The sequence below is a fragment of the Canis lupus genome, chromosome 6 (assembly GCF_048164855.1).
Source record: "Canis lupus baileyi chromosome 6, mCanLup2.hap1, whole genome shotgun sequence".
In the NCBI taxonomy this organism is placed as follows: Eukaryota; Metazoa; Chordata; class Mammalia; order Carnivora; family Canidae; genus Canis; species Canis lupus.
Window position 1 is genome coordinate 29,233,169 of NC_132843.1, and position 21,168 is coordinate 29,254,336.

Genomic DNA, 21,168 nt, shown 5'->3' on the forward strand with positions numbered 1-21,168 from the left:
CAGTTTTTCAAAGTTAAATATACTTCTTCAAAGTTAAATATGTTTTCCATATAATAAAAGGAATTTAATTAATTAATCTTTATTTTTTAAGAATCAATTTGTTTATTTGAGAGAGAGAGAGAACAAATTAGGGGAGAGGCAGATGGACAAACTCCCTGCTGAGCAGGGAGCCCGCCATGGGACTCCATCCCAGCACCCTGAGATCATGACCTGAGCTGAATAAGACACTTAACCAACTGAGCCACCCAAGCACCCTTAATAAAAGGTATTTGTTAAAAAAGAAATGAAAACCTTTTTTCCACATAAAGAAAAGACTTGTACAAAAATGTTCAAAGTCCCCTTAATAATGATAACTGAGAACTGGAAACAAAATGTCCACCATGAGGTGGATAGAAACATAAATTACGTTTTACTCATAAAAAAGAAACAAACCAATGATTATCAAAAGAACTTATGCTAAATGAAAGAAGTCTGGAACAAAGGAGTGTGTAGTGTATTATTCTTTATATATGAATTCCTAGGACAGGCAAAAAACATCTGAAATGAGAAAATGCATACCAGTAGGCCACCTAAAATTGGGAATGGTAAACAGTGACCTCAAATGGGCATGGGGAAATCTTCCCAGTTTATGGAAATAGTCTATGTCTTAACTGTGGTGGTGATTACACACCTGTATATATTTGTCAAAACTCATCACATTGTACAACATAATGGGTGCATTTTATTGTACAGAAATTATACCTGAATAACTCAATTGAAAAATACAAAAAAAAAAAAAACTATGAACAAACCATAAAGAAAATGAGTAATTTGATGAAATTAAAATTCAGTGAATAACACCGTAGGCAAATGTAGAGGTCAAGTACCACAATGGGATGATGTATATAATACCTGAGATTGGCCATGAATTAGGTTCACAAATCTAGGATACACAAGTACCTTCTGCAGATCAATTAGAAAAAGTAAGTAACTCAAAAAAAAAAAAAAAAAAAGCAGGGGGATGGGGCAAAGAATATGAACAGGCAATTTAGATATGATGCAATCCAAAAAACTGAAATATATATGCAAAGATACTCAAATTCATTAGAAAACAGTGATGTGTCCAATAAAACACAGAACATGACATTTCATTTTGCACCTACTAGACCCCACAGAAATTAGAAAAGCTGAGTAATCCTAAGTATTAGTAATGAACTTGCAGGACCCCTCCTGCATGTTTGGTGAGAATAGTGCACATCCATGCTGTAGACCAATTGCTGGTCTGCAGACCAGCTAGAGGTAAATTACAGCCTACTGCTAAGAATATTTTTTCCCTTGTTCTAAGAATATTTTTTACACTTATCCCTAAACCCCAGTGGTGTTTACTCTATACCATGCACGTAGAAATGTAAAACCATTAAAGTTTCTGTACATTTCACTCTATCATTTAGTAATCTAAAAGTGCTTTTTCTGCTCCCTTTAAAGCTTTTGACTTAAATTCAGACCTGCCTAATATTAGGAACATGATACCCACTGTCTTTTTCTTTCTTTATATTAGCCTGGTTTGTGGTTGCCAGTATTTTGTCATCAGTTTCAAGCCACTTTGTTGTAGGTGTTTCTCTTTCATTCAACAATGGTTTAAGGTTGTTGTTGTTTTTTTTTTTTTTTTAAGATTTTATTTATTTATTCATGAGAGAGAGAGAGAGAGAGAGAGAGAGAGAGAGAGAGAGAGAGGCAGAGACACAGGCAGAGGGAGAAGCAGGCTCCATGCAGGGAGCGGGACGTGGGACTTGATCCCTGGTGTCCAGGATGACGCCCTGGGCTGTAGGCGGCGCTAAACCGCTGAGCTACCTGGGCTGCTCCCTTTTTTTTTTTTTTTTTTTAAAGACTTTATTTATTAATGGTTTAGGTTTTATTCTATGATCCAAACCAATGGTTTCTATCAACGATCTATTTGATTGACTTCCTTAGTTGTTTACTGATCTATTTGACCATTGATCTGTGATTTATTTTGTGAACTCTATTTCAACAGCTTTAATTCTATTTCCATTTATTCTTTGTTGTGTGTTCCTTCACAGAAATGGCAACATTATTCTGAGGTACACAGAAGATAGCTTGAAAAGAAAGAAAGGAATTCTTGGATAGAACTTCTCAGTCACAAGCACAGAATTTTTTTCTAAGTTAAACAAAAAATTAACACAATCCTAATAAAAAGGTGATTCTTTAATAAAACAGAATTCTAGTTCATGTGGAAACATGAAAAAAAAAACCCAGGAATATCTGAAAAATCTCCCTTTTAAAGAATAGTCATATTTATAATAAAATTATTTTTCCCTAGACCATCTTTCTCAATCCTCTAGTTCTGTTCTCCAGAGGCAACAAATTAAAGGGTTTTTTTTGTTTATTTGTTTGTTTTCTTTTGTTTTGTTTTGGTTTTTGTGTTTTGGATATTTTTTTGTGGTGTATTTCTAACAAGCTTTTAGTATCAAAGAACACTTACTATTTTTAGTTTATTGTTTTTAGCCATTATGAAATACTTTCTTGCCCTTACAGGTGTAAATTTAATTGCTTTATACTGTCTTCCTCTAGCCTCTCCATCCTCCCAGGAAAAAGACAGACATCTATGACCTGGAAAGTGGGCTCTAATCTTACAGTGACTGATCTTGTACTTTACAGCCTCCAGAAGTGTGAGAAATACATTTTTGGTGCTTATAAGCCACCCATTCTATGGTATTTTTTCTAGCAGCCCGAATAGACTCAGACACCACTATATCAGTTATTCTATCAATTACTTTTCCCCAGTTGCCTTTGCTTCTGAAGACCCCAGTCCTCTTGTTACACCCTGGCTTGGGTCCTCTGTAGGCCTGCCTTCAGGGCTGGCAGCCTTGGAGATGTCTTGAATGGTCTCCTGGTTGAGGCCACAGTCTCCTGTTTTGTGCCCTCATTTTACCAGAGTGAAGATTTTGCTTTAGGGTTTTTATTATGTTAGACACATCTCATGTACCAGTATTAGCTGTTTTGTCTCTTGTACTATTAGATTTCTCCTGATAACTTTCTTCCAATTTTCCCTGAATGGGATCATACTGGCTGTAAGGTCGAGAGTTCCCAAATGCCAGAATAAGAAAGGATTTTATCTATGATTCCTGCACCACCACTCTAAATATCTTCACTGATTCACTCCATTTCTGTTGAGAACAATGTTCTATTGTTGTGCCTGAGGATAAATATGGGGCTGCTTTTAACTCAAGGAAGGAAAACAGGTTAGAGTAGATGGGGACAGGGGTGGAAGTGTCACCTGGTTCAATTGCTTTATTCACAGAACTTTAATCAGTCCCTTTGTTGTAATCCCATCTTTCATACCTGCTGTCTAGCATCTGGGCCTCCACTGAGCCCAAAGCCCCTCCATTCAGGATTCTGAAAGGCAGACTATGTTCCATATAGGCCACAGCTCTGTGTGTATCCTGCCAGGTCACGTCAATTTCATATTCCTCTGATACTGTCTGCTAACATGTCTCTATCCACTTTCATCGTCCCCAAACCCCCGTAGTCTCTTACGGTTGGTGCTGCCCTTCCTCGTCACTATTATTGGTTTATTCCTTGTCATACCTCAAAGCTTACATTTCAGTATTTCAGTGGAGATTTTAGAGAACATGAAGTGAGAACCTGCTGTGTATGCAATCTTGTACTGGAAATCTATAATGTTTTATTATATGGTGAGGCAATTCTCCCTAAAATACTCTTCTTTTTGTAATTTGTCTTGGCTATTATTTCCTATTATTCATCCACATGGAGTTTAGAATCATTTTGTCAAGTTCAAAGAAAAAAAATCCAATTGGAATTTTAATTGGAAATGTATTAAATTGATTAACTTGGGAATGATTGCTTTTTATTTTTAATTAAATTTCCAAGCACTGTTTTTTAGCTTTGCTAATTATAAATTTCTAAATTTATTGCATTTCTCTGAGAACCAGGTTTCTGCAATTTCTCCTTTTCCAAAGAAGTAGAGTAGTACATGTATTGTGCTGGCATCACTTGGTCTAGTGCTTCTCAACATACAGGGTCATGGACCACTAGCATAGCATCCACAGGGGGCCAGTGGAAATGCAAATTAAAGGATGACAATTCAGACCCACTGAATCAGAAAATCTGGGTATGGGGCTCAGCAAACCCACAAACCCAGTGGACTCTGGTGCATGCTGAAATTTGAGAACCACTGAACTTAACATCTGACTAGTCATGCAACCTTGAGAGAAATACTTAACCTAAGTGGAAATGCCTTCATATGTAACATCAAGACATAACTGTATCAACTTTATAGCATTGTTACTAGGAATAAATGGACTAATACATATGAAACATTTAACATATGTCCTGGCATATTGGGACTACAAAATGATTAATAGTGATCATCTTTGACCATTATAATATCATAATCTTATTTCTAATACAAATCTGAACTTTTCCATCATGAACAATTTTAGCAAATGTTTAATGTTAGTTGTTAAAGTGATTATATTTCCCTTTCTTTGTGTATGAAATCTTTGCCATCTTCATGAAAACAGATGTTATAATTTTTAGATCTTTTATATACTTATTTCTATTTGTTAATTATTTTGTCCATTGGGTCTATACAAGATTATATAGCTTGTCAAACTTTCCCCAAACTATTGCATTTCTATAAAATATTTCTTGCAGTTTGAAGATTTGGTTAACATGTTTCAATGCCCTAAGATACTTCACATAAATTCCTCTTAATTTATTTTCATGGTGAATTGCATTTTTATTATTTTGAAATCATCCTTTGGTTCTGGGATTTCATTTATCATTTTCATCCTTGTTTTAACTCTGTCTTAATTTACTTAACATATTTTTACACACACTTTTCATTTCAAGTATTTTCTTGTGTTTTTTTTTTAACTCTGAAGTATATTATATAAGCATCATAAAGTTGTTTTACTAAAACACACACACATACACATATATGTATATATATATATAGTCTATCATCATCATCTAGTATTTTTTAACTTTTGCTATAGTTACTATGTTTTCTTTTTTTATTCATGAATATTTTTAATGGTTTTATTCATGCTAATGGTTGCTTTTACATTTTTCAAAACTATCAGTTTTTCAATATTAATAAAGATATTACCTTTATGACCTCCCACTTAGAGGCTATGATCATTTGTTTTTAATGTTCTCGTACAGTAATATTTAATATAATTTTTACATTGCTATTGCATAAATATTATATTCCCACAATTTATATATTAAGTCCTAACCTTCAATGTCACTGTATTTGGAGATAAGGCATTTAAGAATAATTAAGGTTAAATGAAGTCATAGGGTTGGGTCCTAATCCTATAGGATTGGTGGCCTCATAAAAGGAAAAGAGAGAGATCCCTCTCTTCATGTGCATGCACCAAAGGAAAGCCATGTGAGCACACACTGAGAATATAGTCAGCTGCAAACCAGAAGAGAGCTTTCACTAGAATGTGACCATGCGAGCCCTCTCATCTCAGACTTCCAGCTCCCAAATCTGTGAGAAAATAAATATCTCTTGCTTAAGGCACCCAATATAAGGCATTTTGTTATGGTGGCCCGAGAAGACTAATACATACACCAATCATTGGTAATTATCTTTTGTGTATTATCTTGTTTCTAGAAGAGTTAATTGATATTTGGACTCTTTTATTTTTTAAAGATTTTATTTATTTATTCATGAGAGACACACATAGAGAGGCAGAGACACAGGCAGAGGGAGAAGCAGGCTCTCTGCAGGGAGCTCAATGCCTGCCTGACTCAATCCCAGGCCCCAGGGATCAGCACCTGAGCCAAAGGCAGACACTCAACCACTGAGCCATCCAGGTGCCCCTGGACTCTGTTTTATAACTATTCACAATCCTTGACTTAATTTAATTTAAATGGCTCTACCATTAGTATTAGTCAGGGTTCTATAGAGAAATACAACCAGTAGGACTAGATAGCCTATAGATATAGATGTAGATATTGATATAGTTATATATAGAAGTATAAAAAGAGATTTAATATGAAGGGTTGGTGCATGTGGTTATGGGTGATCAGAAGTCCCATGATCTGCAATATGTAAGTTGCAGTCCCAAAAAAGCCAGTGGTTTAGTTCCAATCAAACCTAAAGGCCTGAGAATGAGCAGCACCAACATAGAAGGGCAAGAGAAGATAAATGTCCCAGCTTAAGCAGAGAGCAAATCCATCCTCTTGCCTTTTTGTTCTATTCAGGCCCTCTGTGGAGCAGCTGTTGTACACTCACAAGGATGGGATGACCTTCACTCAGTCTGCAGATTCAAATGTTAATCTCTTCTGGAAACAGCCTCATAGACACACCCAGAAATAATATTTTATCAGCTATCTGGAGGTCCCTTAGCCCAGTCAAGCTGACACATAAAATTAAAAATCAGGGCATTATGTCCTCTTTTTCCTTTGCTTTTTGTTCAATTCTCATTGTAGGTTATATTATATTTTCAAGTTATTTTTTTCTCCTTTAGGAGAGTAAATGAATATCTTAGAAGATTCTCATAAGTAAAAGATAATTTGGATAAGTATAAAATTCTTGTTTTTCAAGTTCTCTTATCAAAGCTATGTAGCACATTTATACTCCTGACCCCTCAGCATTCTGCTTTGCAAATACGAGTTTGGATGGCAACATAATTTTTATGCCTTCAAACGTTTCCTGCTTATTTTCCAGTTTGATACTTACTTAGTTTTATAATTACAATAAAAATCATCAGATGTGGATCTAAGTGTGGTTTTCTTTTCACTGATTTTGACCTACAACCTGTGGACCTTTCAATCTGTACATACTTTCTAGAGCTAAGAAAGACTTATCTTCTAGTACATCTTTCATGTTTTCCTCTGCTTTCATTGTTCTTTTCTCTTTTTAAGAAACACTTTTTATCTGCATTTTGGATTTTCTATATGAATTATAATCTACTTCAGGACTTAGGTCATTGATATCTGTGATGGTTTCTCAAGCTTATCCCAATAGCAAGATTTATTGTCATTTAAAATCAAAATTTTTTATTTACATGATCCACCAGGCTTTGGAATTCTATTATTTTCCTTATGTACATTAATAATCTTATCAATTTTTCTTTCCTTTTATTTTGCAGATTTTGCATCTTAGCCTGGTAGGCTTCTCCTTATGAACCTCCATCCAAGAGGCCATGAATTTTTACATCCTATTGAGAAAGCCAGTATCTTGATTCTATAAGAGATAATTTCCAGAGGTTCTGCATCTAGGTCCCTTTCCCTTTTTCTATTTTTTTTTCCTGTTTGCTCATCTTTGAACAGTTGGGGTGTAGCCACGTATTTTAGAACTAGCTATAAATATACATTGTTTCGGATTTCTCTTGGCTTACTCTGAACAGTTCCTACCCCAGTTTCTACTTTCGATCAGACACTTTACTGCAGATTTCTGCTACAGAATCTGAATGTACTCCCACCCATGTTGGTTTAGTGATATTCCAAATTGAAAGACTGATTTTAAAAAATGGGATTGGAAATATACCCATTAATTCAGGTTCTTCTGACACTTTCCCTGACTCAGTGCTCCGTGACATGTGATTTTTCTACTTGTGGAGAATGTTATTCTTTATGCTAAAATGTGCACACATAAATGCTTAAATGTGTTCTAAGAATTTCTGACTTCCAAATGGAAAAAAAAAAATTGAAGGGTGGGAGGCAGTGTCCCGAATACCTGAAAAATCAGTACCTGTGCTGGAAAGCAGCAATTATGCAGCTTTCTCTCTTCATCAGCGTCTTGGCCCTATAAAGGCTGAAGGATGAGGTGACTTCCTGTCTTTATACAAGTGATTTTTCTTTCACAATTTAAAGCTTGCCATGCCCTGAGGTGAAGTCTGGGCAGGTTTTCCCTGATGTCAACATTTTAAAAGAGGAAAGTGGGGTCCAGAGAGGTCACCTAACATCATCAAGGTCACACAGCTAATAGTAGAATCGAGGGAGAGCATCAAGGTCTTTAGACTCAGCACACTCTTCCTTAGCAGAACACCATGCTGTCTTTCTTAGCACAGGTTTGTTCACTGATAAATCTAAGGAAATCTGATGATCTGAGGATTCTTCAACAGCATTGAAGAGCATTTCCTTTGCAAAAAGTAATATCTAACATTTCTATCCTGAATCTTATATAAAATAGCAGCATGATTCAATTAATGCTTTCCCACATGTCATTTATCAACTGAAAATTCTTTGCAATGGATTTTTACCTCCTTCTAGTCCTTCCTTAATTGCGCCAGCTCATGTAATTTTCTCCTATTCTGATCTCTTTTTAGCCACATTGTTTTTACTCTTCTTTATAATCCACTGTGTGTTTTAGGTCCTTTCTTGGACCTTGTCTCCCTAGACGGCACCCAACATTCTTATTGGCAGAGGCCATGTTTTATTCAGTTCTTGTCCCATGCCATTTAGCATAAAACTAGGCCCACCGGAGGTATTTACAAGTAGCCTAGTCTAGGTACAATGCTAAAATAGCATGTTTCTCAGGAGACTACTTACAGGAAAATTAAAATTTAATTAATTATCTAATAGTATCTGCATTTCTCTTCAGCAGGCTCAGAATAGCTTTCGTTTACCTTTTTTGTTTCCTCCCTTACATAGACAGTTCTTCATGGATATTAAGATGTCTTGTTCAGCAAACATTGCATGAGGGTTTCCTCTGTGCTGGGCACTTTGCCACTCTGTTGGGAAAAATAAATGAAGAAGATACAGTCTCTGTTGCAAACACTCGCTGTCTGACGAGCAACACAGACATGTATGTAAATTATCTCAGTCAAGTTTGGGAAATGCTCCAATAAAGTTATGCACTAGAGGAGAAGCAATCAACTAATTTACCTTGAGAGTGTGTCAAGCTCTCTAGCTCATTCTTTTCAGAATAAAATCCAGCAAGAGAGCCCAATTCCAAAGTACTAATAAAACCATAGTTCTCCAGGGACTTGAATATATTGAACAAACCTCACCTAATCCTGTCAATGGTGCTGTTTGGGATTCAGAGGGCACTGGGATCTCCAAAGGACACCAGTAGACCATGACCAACAGCATAAGAAATAATGAACGTTTTTACAATGATAAAAAAATAAATCCCTTTCCTGTGTCCTTCTAAATTTACTTTGACTAGCTATTGAACAAGCATTTCATAGATTCAATACATCACAACATATTAAGTGCTGCTCAGCTCCTGCCACTCCTGCTGCCCTGCTGTGGACCGTCTCTTTCTGTTTGCATCTTGCCCATCCTCTGTGCATATAAACTAAGCATCTCCATTTCTGCTCTCAGAGTGTACCATGCCATACAACCGAGATTTCAAGAACAAATATCAACAGTGGCTAAGCCAAACATATCTTGTCAAGAGAGTGCCACTGCAGTGTAAAGATTGATTTGTCGAGGGAGGTCTTGCATATAAGTAGATGTGAAGGCAAGGACTGAGGGTTAACAAGTTTCCACTGAGGGAGTTTATTTATAACAAAATAACAAAAGGACAGTTCTGCCTCTGCCAATTCCTTTCCATCTCTTCCTGTATCCATTGCTACAGCAGTTTTAGTCGTCACAGGAAATTATCGTCTCCAGTGCAAATTCAAGTAGAACTCAGGACAGAAAGTTTGCCCTCAGGACTTATATATTCATGTAGATCAGGATCACTTCAGCACTGTTTGCAAGAGCTCTCTGTGCCCAGCTCAGTGCTAAGATGCACAGAAAGAATAAGAGTAGACTGAACTTGACATGTGAGGTGCTCCCAGAGACCAGATCCGTAGATGCACACAAAGAAAGTGCATGATCAAGAGTTAATTGCATAGATTCTGAACACTGAGTATTGGAGGTCAGAGAAGAGAGACAGCATTTTAGCCTAGAGCATTCAGGCTTGACTCAACAGAAGAGGTGGTGACCAAGGTGGTACTTGAGGAATGGGTAGGCTGGGAGCAGATTGTGGTCAGTTACATGTTACACATGGATGGTAACTGTGTCATCATCTTCAGCTTCAGCAGATTGGTAGAATCAGGGCCAGGGCCAGATGGCTGGATGCATAGAGAGAGTAGGCAGGCACAGAAATGCTTTGATTTAGGTACCCACACACTTAACAAATATTTATTTTATAACCTACTAGCTAGGGATCCAATATTGTAAAAGATCTAGCTTCTATCTAAAAGAAGCTTATATCTTCATGGGGAATACAGACAGTGATAAGCACTTAGGCAGTTATAAGAGAGTAGGACAATTACTGTAATGTCATGGGGGCACACAGGAGGGACATCTAGATTGGACTTGGACAATAGGGAGGGATTTCCACAGGAGTTGATATTCAAGCTGAGAAAATGTGGGGAATAGAAGGAAGGGCTACACTGACCCAATACTTTTGGCTTCTAGAGGCCAAAAAAAAAAACCAATTCTGCAATTACACACTTTCTCTTGAAAATACAGTTCTTAGCAAGCTCCTCCTTTAAAACTGCTCTCCCCAAAATGGCAGCAGGTCATGACCAGGTCTAAAAACAGTCAAACAATAAATAGCAGTTTACCAATTGTATTTAAGAGCAGGATGCCATTGTGTCACACCACAATAGATTTTTCAAGTCCTTAGGGAAAAAATCTTCACCCAGTTCATGGACAACTGACTCAGAATATCAAAATCATCATCTGGATAGCACCATGGCTGGACACTTTTACACTGTTGCCCAGGGGGAAAACGGGGTAGTGGGGGAAGTTTCTAATCCTGGGAAAAGACCATCCCCTAAGCTTGGCCTTTACTGATCTGCACCAGTCAAAAGGATTTGATGCCAGTCAAAAATGTGCTCGTGGATGTAAGGGGAATGAGGGAAATATGTGGAAAGCATCTATTTCCCAGTCATGGGTTTTAGATCGCACAGTGTAAGAAAACAAGCTGAGCTATAAATTGTTGCAGAATTGCCCTTTGAGAGTGAATTTAAGGAATGCTTCCACCTTCCTCATCATCTCCAGCCCAGTTTTCACAATCTGGAAGGTACCAGTGTTGTCTTTTGAATTCTGCTTCCTCCAAAGACCCGACTCATGGCCCTCATCCTTCTAATTCTAATCTCGTCAACCTCTACTCTTCACCATTACCTGTGGTTTCTCCAGGGTGGGCCTTGTTTCTTCTACTGATTTACCTAAGCATCCTAAACTCCAGTCCCAGCAGGGTTTTGCCAACCTGGAATCTTACGCTGTCTTCTGGACAAGCAATGCCATCCTACAATGTTTTCTTAATACTGGATAGCCACCTGTGTTTGGAATGGCCACCATTAATGACTTGGAAAGGTGAAGAATTAATTGGTGAAAGAGCATGTTTTCAAGGTGCTTTTTTCCTTAAGGTTTTTAGTATTTACTGGCACCCAAAGAGTTTAAACCGCACTAGATGAGAGAAGGCTTGTGATGAAGAAAAGATTGGATCTATGGAAAGTATTCCAGAAAATTAGAAAGGAGAATGATAATTTAAAGAAATGTATATATTATACAGATACATAATATATTATAAATTATATATTTAGTTCTGTTGACCAGTTGCCATTGTGGAAATACCAATTATACATAAATAACATTTCCCCCAAATCTGTACAAAAGTGTTAAAAGTACATACTTTACCAGGTTTTCAAAAATAGTTTAATGGTTTTGATGATTTGATTATGTTGCAAAAAATGTTTTATTTCTTTGATTTCTTAAACAGCATATACAAAATATCTATCAAAACAACAATTATGTTCTACTTCATATAGTTTGCAATTTACTTCTAGAATTAATGACCCCAAAGCTGTGCCTTTGGATTTCTTTTGAAAATTTCTAAAATTTTCTCTTTTCTTACTCTGAGGCTATTGGCAGCACCCTCTGCTTTGGGTGTGATTTCACTGAGCTGCCTTTTCCTTTAAGTATGATGATTTTAATCTGCTTTGGGCTTGGAGAGTTAAATGTCGCTCTTTGTAAGATTTAGTCATAAAGTAAGTGTCAAAGGGTCATGATGACCATGCTTAGGAATTAAGATTTGATTCCTGATTCTAGCAATGGCTGTTTAAACCAATAAGCCACTTTTCCATTTGATTCCAGATTTTTATTTCTATTTTAAAGTTCTAGGGTGCCATAAGATTGACATCAGAACAATGGGTCATTTCTACTTTCAATATTGTAACACGAAGATTTATCGATTTACAAGAGATATAAAGTTATAAAATCTGGAGCCAGAAGGTAACTAAATCGTAAAGGAGTCACCCATCTTCTTGGAGTTCAATTATCCCCAGAATATAAAATGAAGATGAAACAGAAGCCAACAGGAAACTGACTCCAGTGATTTAGTGAAAGGGTTGTGTGAAAAGTATAGAGAATAAAGTTTTAAGTTGCTTTTTCAAATAACTATCCATTTTCCATGCTGAGTCTTGTGGATTGGTGAGCAAATTTAGCTTTGGCAATGGGGCTATTTGGGCTGTGTTTACCTTTTCCAAGGCTCTGAAAATGATTGTTCAGACAGAAGCAATGCCAAACAAGAGGTGATGTAAATCTGTATTTGCTTGTATAGGTATTAGACTTGAGTTCATCTGGAGCAAATCTGGAGCTAGTTTGATCTCAACAAAAGCAGGTATAGAAACATCATATTCTCCCATTAATACATTTTTGGAATGCAGTGGATTTCTAGACTTGAGGTCACTAGTTTACAGAGATTTTGGCCCATGAGAAGAGCTCAACTTTTGAGTTAGTAATGATTCTGGATTAAATCTCACTTATTCCTGCCCATAACCACCACACTCCAGAAGTCATCACAGATTCCCAAAAAGGAAAGGAGAAGGGGGAGAAAAAGAGAGGAAGATATGGATTTTAATATTTGAAACCACATTCCCTGTGCTTCATATTGGACTAAGAATCTCTTACCTACCTTTCATTTTTAAAAACCATCTAATGAACACAGAACACTGGTAGGTACTAAAGAGTACTACCCAGGACAATACACACATCGTTCTGCCCTCGAAGAGTTTACAACTGAATTTACTTCCTTCTCATTCCACCACTGAAATTCTGCCTATAGCCTATTTGCCCCTTGTCTAGAAATTCTCACAGAAAATGCCACAGTAGCAGGAAAGCGGAAATATAGGTAGGTTGTTGCTACTGAATTTGACATCTTTTTTAAATTTTTGCTTTTTTATTTTTTTTACAATCTACTAATCATCTGCATTTACTAACAAGCTACTTTTTAGAAAAAAGGGCATAAGAACAGATGGATTCATATTATTTCTGTCAGACCATTCTAAATCTCATAAAGGATAAGAGATTCTTTCACATAATATAGATCATAAACCAAAGGCAGAATTGCCACGTGACTTTATTACCTTTTTAGGCCTGATCTTTTACTTTTTATTTTTCATTCATGCAAACATTCAATGAACATGAGTTAAATACTCATTAAAGACAAAGTACTTACATGCACAAAATGTTTTGTGTGATAGGAACCAAGATAAAGATAGCACAAAGAGACCTCATAGACTCCATAAACTACTTCCAGACATTTCACAACAAAAGGCTTGACCTGTGTCAAGACCTGCCCCAAAGGGCCCTAACTTCTAACAGGCCAAGTTCTTTTGCTTAAATTTTGGTTTGAGTTAGAAATTTTCTTCACCTCTTCTCTCACCATATACCACCTCCCCCTCTCAAATAAAACACATATAGAATCCCTCAGGCAAATATACACACTAAGAAATGCACAACTGAGTAATTTCTGATCTTGTTCCTAGGTCTGGTGGTCATTCATAATTTCTCAGGTTCCAGTGGGAACCTGTATTTTCATCATAGTCATCTCCTATGATCATAAATAGTTCTAGGTATGTTTAAGAAAGGCATACCAAGGTTTAAGTTTTGTGATTTTTTTCTTAGCTTATTTTTTACAACTAAAATAAAATGAAGTCTGAGCAACGTATACATGGATTTTTAAAAATAGTATTGTCACCCTAATACATTCTAAATTTTCAATTCTAATTGGACACAAATCAATAATTAAGCTTTCTGACAACTTTTTTTACCTTCTTGAGAAGACAGGAGAAATAACTACTACCCTTCTCTTTTTTCTTCTCACTGACCCCTCTCCATGGAAAGATTTGCAGCTAATCAGTTACATGTTTGCAGGGACTTGTTGATAGTAATGCACATATTTTCCGCTGACTTTGTCTGGGATCTGCCAGTCTCTTGGATTGGTCATCAGGGCAGTGGGCTTCCTTCTGTTTCCTTCTCCCCTATAGAAGTTCTCTTCCCTGTACAGGGAAGAATCCATCTTTAGCTTCGCCCTTCATAATCAATGGATAATGATTTCTATGCATGCCTGTGGACTCAGCTGACCCCAATTAATGGTGAATGGAATACAAAGCTTCACTTGGGTCCTCAAACTCCTGCCATCTCTTTCAACACAGTTTACCAGAAGCTGTTAACAATCACTGTTTCAAAATTACTAATAATACTAATGTATTCAGTCTTGTTTAGGCTATTGATTCTTGTGTCTATTCTCTGGTAGATTAAAACTTGAGGAAGGGAGGATGGTGTAACTGTTGCCGCCATGTTCTAACCCACAGATATAGTCAAATATGAACTAACTATTATCTTAAGTTAACTTATTTTTTTGTACTAGACTTTTATTTTTTTATTTATTTTTATTTATTTTTGTACTAGACTTTTAAAGAGAGCATAATTTACTTAAGAAAAACTGAAAGGCAGAATTTTTTTAAAGAAAAAAAATCCAGATTTCCTGCATATTTAGTTTAATTTTTCATCTCTCAGAGCTGAGATCAAGGAGAAGAGGTGGCAAAAGAAAGAAAATTATTTACCTTAAAAAATGGGAGAATGAATTGACTAGTGAAATGCAATAGGATATCTGGGTAGTACTGAGGGCCTGTTGGAAGTGTGTTTTTATATTTAAAGTGAACTCAGTTAGGAAGTTGATATGAATCTTGCCAGTAATTGCAATGCACTTTCTCTCTTCCTCTTCCTCTTTCTTGAAGCTATAACCAATCTTCTGAATTCTGCCTCTATCATATACCTGTGGGGTGTATGTGTGTTGTGTGTATATATATGTTGTCACCACATACATCACATACATATGTAGACCTCAGGTAAATATTGCTTAATTTGCCTGGCCTTGAGCTTTAAAACATATTGAATGAATTCTGTTAATTTTGTTCTATATTGTATATTGTATTTATTAGCTACATCCATGGTGTTGCTTAGAGATGTAATTCATTTATTTCCACTTACTATATAGCTTTTGTTTTTGCTATTACAAAAATGCTGCATGGCCATTCTCATGCATATCTCTTAGTGTATATGTGCAATTTCTTTGAGTTACTCACCTAAGAAGGAAATTGTTTACTCATAGAGTAGACACAAGTTTAAGGATAATGCCAAGTTGTTTCCCAAATTGGTAGTAGAAATTTATACTCCCTCAAGCAATGGTTTCTAGAACAATTTTAGTTGCTTAGATACAGAAACTAAAAAGGCAGAAGGATAGGTTTAACCAGATTGAGCATTTGCCCAATGAATATGATAACAGGGGCAAGGGAATTAAGATTTTATTAAAGGAGTAATCACAACAAAGTTCTGTAAAAGGTAAGCTGGATAGAGCATGAAGGGTCTGAGTGCAAGATGTGTAAGACAGGAAGATAAGGACTCCCATGAATTTGAGGTCCCTTCAGCTGTACTACAGAGAAATAGAGTTCTACCCTTGGGCAGAGAGCCACATAGAAATCCTAAAAGACAAGCTTTAGACTTCAGACAAAGAAGAAAAGAGTATAATGGACAGCATTGGGAAGAGGGAGAAAAAATTCCTTGGATCAGTTCAGATACATACTTTTGCTCCTTAGTCAAAAGCTGCTTTGAAGAAGTACAAAAACAGTAAAATCTAATGAGTTAAACTCTTGTATTCAAGTACATTTGAATGGCTCTGACCACAGTGTGCATGTGGGGTTTGTCAGTGTAAGTCTAAACACATTAAGAATACTTAACTGTGCACTTGAAACAAGAACAACATCAATAACATCAAGATAAAAACAACAACAACAACAAAAATATACCTAGATGTTTAAGTAGATTGAGAAAAGTCAGTCAGCTCACAGTCTGAAAAATCAAAATGCAGAACCAGGTCCATCAGCCCTACCACCAAGGGTGCTGTAAGGTTGTATGTCTGGAGTAGTGATTCTTAAGCATTTTTGGATAGACTCTTTGGGGAAGTTTCATAGTTTTGTGTTCCTCTATGGTCTGTCTCTGGAGAACGAGCACAGACTTCCATAAACATTCCAAATTATATGCCATTTCAGGAAGTTCCAGAGCCTCTGAAGTTCCATCTTCACATCTCCTCTGGGCCCAGGGCAGAAACACCACATAAGGAGCTGTGTAAGTTCTATTCTGTAGGGAGGGATCCAGGCTATGGCAACGGGACAGAGGTCCTGTCAACTCTCCCACTCAGGGAGTTTGGTGCTAATAAGCAACTGTATTCAAAGGCAGAGAAAGGTGGCCAAAGAAAATACTTGTTTTGTAATTCACAAAAAGATGCCCTCGGGGCAAGTTCAGGTTAGCTATCTTATTACAGATGATCTCAGTAGTTAATTTAATCATTTCACATTAACTTCCTTTTCAATAGGTTTCTCATTAGAGTTAACAAATACAGGCCCCCTTTTGTCAGCTTTATTGTCCCCCTTGGCTATGTTTGCTAATGCCTGGAGGGCATGAATGATATTTGAATCTTGCAACTAGCCACAGCAGTGTTGTTATATAGTAAGATAATCAATATTTGATGCTTGATTGATTACTGATGGGTAGATGAATTAAATCTAAAAGAAATTTTAAAAATAAGCAATTGTTAAACAGAGTTTAGAGGTACCAATGTTTTATATTTTATTTAAACTTTTCCTCTGGAGGAGAGGTAGACACAGCCGCATCGCAGGCTGGGAAGAATGAACTGTACCCAGCTACTATATTGCATCCCAAAGGCCCCTTACTGGGGGAAGGCAGTTGTGATTGGAAAACAGTAACTTGGAAATTAAAGTGGGCCTTGAAGAGAACCAGAAAGTCTTAATCCAGTTTTCTCCAGACACCAGAATGTACTCTAGAAGAGTTTTCTCCAGATTAACAGTGATGGAAACAGAATTGGAGATATTCAGGGATATAAATTAGTGGGAGAGATTTATTGATGAAGCATGTGTAGAACTAAATGTGGAAGTTAAAACAGCAGAAAATGAGGGCCAGGAGAGCAAATTAAGGGAAGAGGCAGCATGTGTCAGGGGAGGAGGAACACGTGGGGAGCTGGAAATGGAGGCAGAGCTGTGGTAAGAGTCACAGTATGGAGGTAAGTTAAAACTGGAGTGGTTTGAAAAAGCACTCCTCTGGGCATTAGAGACCTACACTGGCTCTTAACATCAGAAGTAAGATATGGATCTCATAAATAATCCTTTTGGGAATTATATTCCCTTACATATGCCTTGTACATACACACCTTACATATGCCTTTATTTCATTCTGTCAAGTGGAATTTCTAATATTGTAGGCACCCAACAAACGTCCAAATAAATGAGTAGTTACATGAATGGTCTGTTTTCAGGTCATGTGGTAGTGGGATTCAGAGTAGAGACCTAACTGTAAGACTTGCTTCATGCTTATTCTCAGAAATTTAACCCAAGTCTTAAATTATGACAATAATGAGAAAGGGAGATCAATTATATTAGAATATACTATGTTCCTAATTCATTTTATAATTTAGTTTCTATTAAAAGTATTTTCAGCTCCTATGGATCAGTGGAACTGATACCCTAGGGAGAGAAGTGAGGCCTAGGGTCTGGAACAGATAAAAATGTGGACCAAACTCTATCAATGATCTATTTCTGAATAAGAAGTCACTTTGAAACTTCATGGCTTAGAAAGCATGGAGTCACTCATGCGGTTGCAATTAGATGGCTGCCAAGAGAGTAAGAAGGTCCCAGATGACTTTGCTCATATTTGTAGGACCTCAGCACTAGGATTTTACCTCCATGGCTCTCTTATCACTCAGCGATCCAGGTTGGCCCTCCTTACCTGATGGTGGCACCACTCCAAGAATAGATGCCGTAGCTGCTTATGTTCCAGATTTCAGAGCTCACATAACCTCATTCCATCCTGTTTGATTGGACAAAGCAAGTTCCAAGGCCAGGCCAGGATGATGGCTGGGTAAATGGACTCCACACATCTAATGGCAAGAGTTAAAAAAAGCACTATGGTCAGGATCTACAACCTACTACAATTGTCACCTAAACACCTAAACTGTCCTACTTTTTATATTTTTCAAAATGCAAAGATTGAACTTGATAATCTCTAATATCTCTTCTATTTCCAAAATGCAAAAAAAAAAAAAAGAGTTTAATTCTTTATTTACTTTTGAGGCAGTAGAGACTGAGGATCTAGAACTCGCTTAGGACCTCAAGCCAGGTGAATGGCCACGGAGCACAAGATACTGGTGCTCTGTACCACCTATGGCCTTGGCCTTATTCTTTTACAGCTTTGCAGAGGTATATAACAAATATAATTGTAGCACATTTAAAGTGTACAACATAATGATTTGATATACATTTATACTGTGAAAGGATTTACATAACTGAGTTTTATCACATCCATCTCCTCATGCAGTGATTTTTTTTTTTTCTCCTGTGAGAACACGTAAGTTTTACTCAGCACATTTCAGTTGTACAATCCAGGATTGTAAGATTCTGGTCACCATGTTATGCATTAGGCCCTCCAACATTCATCTTTAAACAGAAAGTTTGTACCTGTCTCCAATTTCCCCAACCATTCTACTTTTCTACTCCCTGTTTCTACAAATTTGATTTTTTTTAAATTTCACACATAAGTGATGATACTGTGCAATATTTGTCTTTCTTTGTCTGGCTTATTTTTCACCATCTTGACATACCCAATACAAATGCTTTTTCTTTTTTTAAAAAAAGATTTTATTCATTTATTCATGAGAGACACAGAGAGAGAGGCAGGGACATAGGCAGAAGGAGAAGCAGGCTCCCTTAGGGAGCCCGATGTGGGACTCGATCCCAGGACCTCGGGGTCATGACCTGAGCCAAAAGCAGATGCTCAACCACTAAGCCACTCAGGCATCCCAACACAAATGTTTTTTCATCAAACCACAGGGATCCATTAACATCTGTGCCTCAAATTCTCTCCACACCAATAAAAGAGAAATCTGAGGGGCACAGCCCAAACTTTGGAATTATTAGCAAGGACCACAGCTGACTCAGATGCTCACTGATGTTTAAGAACTGTCACAATAATATTTGCTATCACTGACATAAATAAGAAGTGATTTTAGAAAAGTGACTTGCTTACACTAAGTCTTGAATTTCTCACCTATAAAATCATAATAATAATCACCTGTTAGGGTTTTTGTGATACACATATAAATAGATACTTAAAAATATAGACAGCATTCAATAAATCAAGCTATTGTGGGTTATTTTTTTGCTATTATTACTATTATAGCATTTATTAAAATGGTGACTACTAACAGGAGAATAATGTGAATTCCATAAGGGTAGGGATTGTCTCTGGTTTAAAACTGTGTTTAGATATATCTGGCATACGGCTGGAGAGCATAATTGATTGAGTTACTTTAAAAACACTTGACATAGTCTATCGTTTGCTAAGTGTTCAATTCATGTTAGTTACTCTTTTTTTTTTTAATAGAAAATGCTGTCCACGACATACTTGGATATGACATACCATACTTCTCATGTACAGTGCAAAACTGATGCATGATCCCTGCTCTCAGGGAGTGTAAACTGCACAGAAGAAACAATATGCATGTACTTGAAAGGATACGAAGTGTTTGCTCCTTGTGAAATCTTTGTATTCAATGTACAGCTCTGCATATAACCTAACAAGTAATGCAGTTTTGAATGATGACAACGATTTCACAGAGGATGTGGACCCTATGATGGCCTGGAAAGATTCAGAAGTGAAGCTAGGAAAATTGGCAGCATTAGTGAAGGTTTATCTGTGGGAATGAACATGGACTTTTGGGAGGAAAATGAGGGGCTGTAAGGGATGGAGGCATTGAAGAGGCCAGAAGTAAGAGGCAAGATTGGAGAGACTGGGCCCTACTTGTGGGGATTAGATACCAGAAGTTTCTGGGAGGTTTTAAGGAAGAGTGTCATTATGAAATGTGTTGGTTTTTTCAACACCATTTTGAGTGTTTTCCCTGAAGGCAGGTGCCAGGGCGACTCTTAGACAAGATTCCTGATTACTCTGAGAAAACAGAGTCCTGCTTGAGGAAGTGATCTAGACACAAGACCACAAGATGATAAAACGGTATCTCCTCCCTCAGTGACCCCTCCGTATTCACACATGCAGATCACAGCTAGAGATTTGCCATAGTCTCATTTCTGCCATGAAAAGGTCTTCAGTTTTTGAATCATACTCTGATCTACTTCTGTTGCAGTTCCTAATTAGGGCTAGAGTTATAGAAGTAGGTGTGTTAGCTAGGTGTGAAATACTATATGAACTCTGTTGTAATTAATGATTATTATGATGGCTATGAGTTATTAATGACATTAGAAAGAACAAGATAATGTCATCATTACATCTTTGTAACAGCATGAAGGGGCATGAAAAAACTAGCAATTGCTACAATAATAGCTTCTGTAATAGGGAGATAGAAGGCATTTCTGATAATAGATCAGTGAAGAAAGAAAAACTGGAAAGTGTTGGAGAAGATGTATGAATGTGGGAATTTGTTAGCTATCTGGGCAAGTAAAAGGGAAAAAAAAAGTAGAGATAGAGCCACACTCCAACATTGCACTCTTTGAATGTATCAGCACTGGTCAGCAAAACTTCCAGGATTCCCAAGGATAAAGGATGCGGTGTTAGGACTTCCCTCTTGATCAGGATGGGGTTGGGATGATCAGAATTCCAGTGAACAGTCCTCCCCTACATCTTCACACATCTCCACCCTAAGGGAAGGGTTTTGTTTTCAATTATGAAAACATAAAACTAAAGAAACTAAGGACTAAGACTATTTAAGAAATTGCAAAGCACACATGACAAACATAAATCTTCACTGAAGAGCTTTTAAAAATTCGAAGAGTCATTTTGTGTTCTGGGGCAAGACAATACAGTATAGTATAAATACCGATTTTC